This window comes from Lepidothrix coronata, unplaced genomic scaffold (genome assembly GCF_001604755.1).
Source record: "Lepidothrix coronata isolate B3197 unplaced genomic scaffold, Lepidothrix_coronata-1.0 Scaffold113, whole genome shotgun sequence".
NCBI lineage: Eukaryota > Metazoa > Chordata > Aves > Passeriformes > Pipridae > Lepidothrix > Lepidothrix coronata.
Window position 1 is genome coordinate 1,809,416 of NW_016690293.1, and position 6,024 is coordinate 1,815,439.

The 6,024-nt window shown below is 33.0% G+C and overlaps 1 non-coding gene across 1 annotated transcript; it reads right to left on the minus strand.

The window, feature by feature from the left end:
* Positions 1-5,466: 5,466 nt before the first annotated feature.
* Positions 5,467-5,538, minus strand: TRNAE-CUC. The gene has a single exon. It is a non-coding gene; the product is annotated as a tRNA-Glu (tRNA).
* Between the last annotated feature and the right edge of the window lie 486 nt (positions 5,539-6,024).

Here is a 6,024-nt window from a genome sequence, read left to right on the forward strand (position 1 = left end):
ATGTCTACTAATTGCAAAGCTTTCAAAGTACCATAGAGACTCATAGTGCTCTTACAGCTAATCTACTCTGAGTTAATTATCAGTCTTGGTAAATTTATGTTAAAAGCTTGGCGCAAATAATGAGTCAAACAGCAGAACTTTTACCCACGCAGAGTGTGGAATTAAGTCCAAATTTAGATTCCCCATCTCAGGGAGAAAGAATTTAAACATATGTCTCAAACTGCCTGAAAAGATGATGAAATTTAAACTAGGCCTCATCTGTAAAATCTGAAAAGAGATAAAATCTTATTAAGTTTTGATTAAGTCAGCTCATCTTAGACTAGTATGACTTAGAAAATTCACACTTTGTAACTTGATTTTTTTATCAGTGCAACACCACAGGGCAGTCATTTTTTATACTGATATTATTAAAAAATGGAATGTGATGAAACATGTACTGAACATTATGATTAGGAATTTAAAAAACAAAACAAACATTTTTATTGTTTCATTAATTAAATCAACTGTAATTCAGATTCTGCATGCAATAAAACTATTTCTTTTTTAAATTCAGGTAATAACTATATTAATTAACTCAATATTATAGTTTTTTTAGAGAAAATTTTGGTTAAAGAGAAATTGGAAAGCATTACTTTTAGATGCTAGTGTGTATTTTGCAGCCTAAACACAACTTTTGTTACAAATAAACAGTGTACTTGGTTTAATGAGAGTATATTTTATGTATAAAGGATTCAGAGAAAGATTTCTGTACATCTCCCGGGAAAAAAAAATCTATTTAACGTAAAATTAACTTTTCAAGTTTCAATATAGTAAAAAATATATTTTTCTCATAAAGGAAAAATTGATATATAACATAAATAAAGTCATAGAATTACTTTTTCTTTTGAAACATATATAGTAACTTTTTTTTCCCTAGTTTGACTATTTAGTTTATAGAATCTTGGAAAAATCTGATTTGTCTAAGTTGTACTTGTAATCTCTCAAAATGTCTTCTGGTAGTATTGTATTTCTGCATTCGGTTTGAGTACTACCTGAGGAAGCTGGAACTAAGTATACTATAACAGTGTAAAATAAGGCTATAACAAATTTTTAAAAATTCTTTTATCAAAAATATATTTATAAGTATTTTTTCCTTATATTTACAATTATATCATTACTAACATTTTCTTTATCACATATTTAACTCCTCAAGTTTTCAACTTTTTAAATCAAGATAAGTTCTATTAATATTATAGTTGTGAAATTGTAACATTTACAAATATTATTAACGCATTGCTGTTTGACTTCAAGAATTGTAAAATAATGAGAATTTGTAATTATTTTTATTTATTTGAACCCATTTATCTGAACTTACCTAGCTACTGTATCAGTCAGGCACACAAACACAGAAATGTACAAAAAAGACTGAGAGAAAGAACTGATAAGATGACAGAAAAAGGAAATCTGAAAAGGAGACTTGACAAAGATATATATTGTGACAGTTTAAAGTTGTTTATACCCTTGAAAAAGGCCTTGTATAATGGTCAGGATTTCCACTTGCTTGAAGAGATAGAGGAGGAACCTCACTAATTTATGAAAATGTGCTACAAGCACAATTATTTTTTAATATTATATTAAATAGATGACAAGGAGACAATAACTGGTTGAAATAAGTCAATTACGTAAGGGGAGCCTTTTTTCCTGAGAAAAACACAAGCAATGCCAGATATTCCATAGTAGGAAAACAGTGCACAGTGATCAGTGCTTACTGAGTAAGACCCAGTTATTCCAGCTTCACGACACATTTGGAAACAGAACTACTGCAAGCCAAAAGCTCTTTTATTAAGGTTAACTTTTTTTAGCAACACATTTTGTTTGCTAAATCTACAATTGTTTTCAATCATGAAGGAACCATTTTATGAATATTACTGTTGTGAAATTTTAGTGCTTAGGCAGTAATGGTGAAATGCAGGCACTTATTATAGGCATTTAAAGTTTTGTCTCAATAACTTTAGGTATATGCATGCTGTTGCTTCTTCAAATTAGCAGAAAAGAATGAAAAACAATGTTTAATGTGGATAGAAAGTCTGACAGGTTTTTATGTATTCTCATACAGGTTTTTTCACACAATCAAAACAAGTAGATTTTTAGCAAGACTAACTGCAACATTTCTCCATCGCTTTTTTAATGACATGCAATAAAAATGGAGACAAATTGCTACAATCATCAGACACATCAATATGAAACTGTTTGTGAATCATTTCCCATAAAATGCTGTATCACCTGATCAGTATTTTTGTCTTTTTTTTTTCTGAGTTTGAATCTTCTGGCAGCATGAATTTAGATTTCATTAATATGTTCCTTCTATGAAGAGTTGGGTAAATATGTCCCACAGCATGCATGCTACCATTGTGGCATACACATTGATCAATTACTGAGTTTTTTGTTCTAAAAGTCATGCACTGGATGTCCCGTATTAGTCACATGGTGACACCTTAGCCAGTCTTATGCTAGTCTTTCTTTACCCTTGTGTGTAAGTACACATGTAGAAAATTGTGTATTTGAAGAAATACGTAAATTTCAGGAAAAAATGGCTAATTGTTCCCAGAGAACATCACTGCAACACAGAGCTAAGGATCTTACATGTCACATTTTACCCCTCAGTGTAAGCTGAGGGTCCATAAAGCTCCTTTGTCACTGGCCTGTTCTTCAGGCAGTGTTTATTGTTGAAAGCAGCACAGACTCAAATGTTTTTGTATTTCTTGTGACATCAGTGACACATTTCCTGAATGCTACACGTCAAACAGATAATCACAGTATAAGGACTTGGGAAAAGTATAATGGCTTCAACTTGAGTTACAACCTTCAGTAAGCTATTTAAGATGGTAAGAAATATATTAATCACAAAAATTGGATATTTCCTGCATGAACAAGTATTTGGAATATAATGTTAATGGAACAGAATAAATATGTAAAGCTTAGACAGAAACTTAATTTTTGCTTTATTTCAGTAGTACAAATCGTTATAATATCAGAATATCATCAAATTAAAATAAATTTGATATGTTTATAAGCATCTACAGGGAAGTAGGTGCTTATAAACAGGGTTTAAATATTTTGGCTCCACAAAGTGGCTCAGGGACCATGTGAGCTATAATAAATTTGCAACTTGGCCATATAGCTCCATGTGCATTTTATTGGGTTCACAAACTGTTGGTAGAATGTCTTGACTAGCGAACTACACAGTTTCATAATTGCCTTGATCTTTTTCAGTCTTCTACCTTTTGGGATCAGTTCTAGGGCCATCTTTAAACAGTTGGTTTATCTTTAGATATTTGGTCTTAATGAAACATTTTGTAGCTTCTGTATGAACTGTGTGACCTCTTATTACATAGCTAGAAAACTTGGAATAAAGCAATGGATAACTTCAAATTTTACATTCAAGCATTAAAAAAAAGCCAACTTATAGATGGTTAGTTAAAATAGACTGCTTCTTATAAAAAACATTTTCTATATCTTGTTTGTTATAATGTACTAGAGAAATGGCTTAGTCATCATACTTGATTTCTTACGAACCTAATGCAAATGAATAAGCTTTGAATAATAAGTATATCCCGTAAAATACAATAATTAACTTCTTTGCACATGACAGTTTATAAAATGCTTATTTAAATCATAAAAATTTGATAAGCATTCCAGCAGGGACTCTCACAAATGTGCTCACCAAGATGGAAAATGGGCAATACAAGGGAAAGGTGGTAAAGAATTAACCTACTGACACTGGAGAAGGTGGATTTGGTAATCAAAAGATGAATAGTTACACAAAGTGAGTGACATACAGTTGCCATTTTTAATAGCAGTCATCATAATTAGCTCCTATGCTCCAGGAAAGAAAATCAAAATTGTGATATTAGCAAAAAAAGTGTAAGCTTAACAATTCAATTGAAAAATATTAAAGAGAAGGAAAAATATTGAAAACCTGCAGAATATAAGACTTCTGGAAAACATAATTCAGATGTGAAAAATTATGAAGGAGACAAAAAATGGAATCTCTCAAGCCCAGTGTACAAAGCACAGATGTAAAGACAAAGGGGAATGGAGTCACTAAATTAATGAAGCAAAAGGTGCAGCCTAAAAAGCTAATATTAAGGTAAATAATATTAAAGAAACCTCAAAACTTTCATAGATGACAAAGCAAATGATTATTACCATCAAAAGGATGGTAATAGGCATTACTCATCAGCTTACACTGATGAGTAATGCATAGAACGGGTATTTTTCAAGAGATCATCTTCCCATTGCTTCCCAAGTCTTTTTATCTGCAGAGAATTATGCACTACAAAGATAACTGCAGATGCTACTCAGAAGTTGGATTAACCTTGCATCAGTGAAGTGTAACAAACTTCTAAAGGTGACCAAAATATGATCGTCTATACCATTTCTGAAACAATGCTTGAAAGGAAGAGAAAGTAGGAACTATAGTGGTTTTAAATGTCTAACTGCTGAAGCAAAATACCTGCCTTATTGCAATTGCAATTGTCACAGCAGAGCTTCATTGACAGTACCAAGGAATTCCTAGCAGATTATTGTCTACAGTGGAACAATCCAAAGATAAGAAACAGAAATTAAAAGTATGAAGTTTCAGAGAAGGTAGATTATGTATTTTGAATTCTATAGGAAGCTTAAGAATAAATTACTAGTATCATTAACTGTACTTACTTTGATGTTTTGTTGCTGTTCATCAGAATATTTTATGGAAGGATAAAGAAGTAAGTACAGATTTTTTTTATTAATATAAAGGACAGTAGACCATGTTATATTTGCTATTCCATTAATGGTATGCAAAGATTTTCAAAAAAAATTGTACACTGGTTTGAAATAACAATAGAAGATGAGCTGTGTGAAGTGCTACTCTTGCTGTGCAGACTAGTATTAGATTGACTTACAGAAGTAGAGAAACTATGGAATTTGGAGTGACAGTGGAAAGTCCAATGATTTGTGGACAGTGTAGATCCTCCCTTAGCTGCTATATGTAATACATAGACAAAATCCTAAAAAGAAAGAAGACTAGGTATCTCCAATGAAGAGCATGAAAGATTTCAAATAAAATAAAGCAAATAAACAAACAAAAATCCAAATATGCCTATTGGAAAAGCCATGGAAAATAATGCAGTAGGAACAGCCTGAACAGATGCAGAGTGAGTTTTGCAAGGAACTGGGCAAGTGGATCCAGGCCAAGCTGGTGTTTGCACATCACCCATCTTGACAGATGGGGTGCAAGTCCTATAAAGATCAGGGGGAGTGGTGGCAGCCCCCAGAGTGGGAGAATAGAGGGGATAGCAGTTCATGAGAAGGTATTAAAGTGTATAACAGATACAAAGACAGTGTAGTGTAACTGTTGGCAAGAAGGGACGACAGTTACGAGGCAGAGCTACAATATGATATGTCCCTTGCACGCCCCACATATTTCTCTCCTCAAAGGACTTCTTCCCTGACCGGGAATCGAACCCGGGCCGCAGCAGTGAGAGTGCCGAATCCTAACCACTAGACCACCAGGGAATATGGAGATTTCATCAAAATATATTGCATTAGAATATCTTAGATTAAATTAGAATGCTCATTTATCAGTCTCTCAGGGAGTGCTTGATCTCACCTAAACTTTTATCCAACTTAGGGATTTTAGTTCCCTCAATAGTCCTTGGAGAAAGAAAGGGAATTCTTCTCACCCTTCTAAAATACATATCTTCATATGTTATGGGTCTCCCACCTAATTTCCCTGCTTCTCTATGAATTACTGTCTAAATGATCAGATTAGCCTAGTTATCTAATGTTTAAATGTCCATAGATACATTAAATTATTCTTACTTTTGGGGATGATTTAATTTGTTTCAAAGTAGGCATCTAATGGGTATGTGCTACACTTCTGTGAGACAAGGAGGCACTTGGAGGGGCCTGGGGAAATCCTTTAGGACTCTAGGAGGCAAAATCTTACTGAATACCTGTCTTCAGGCAACTACATTCCATAATGATGCAAAAGTAGGTCTT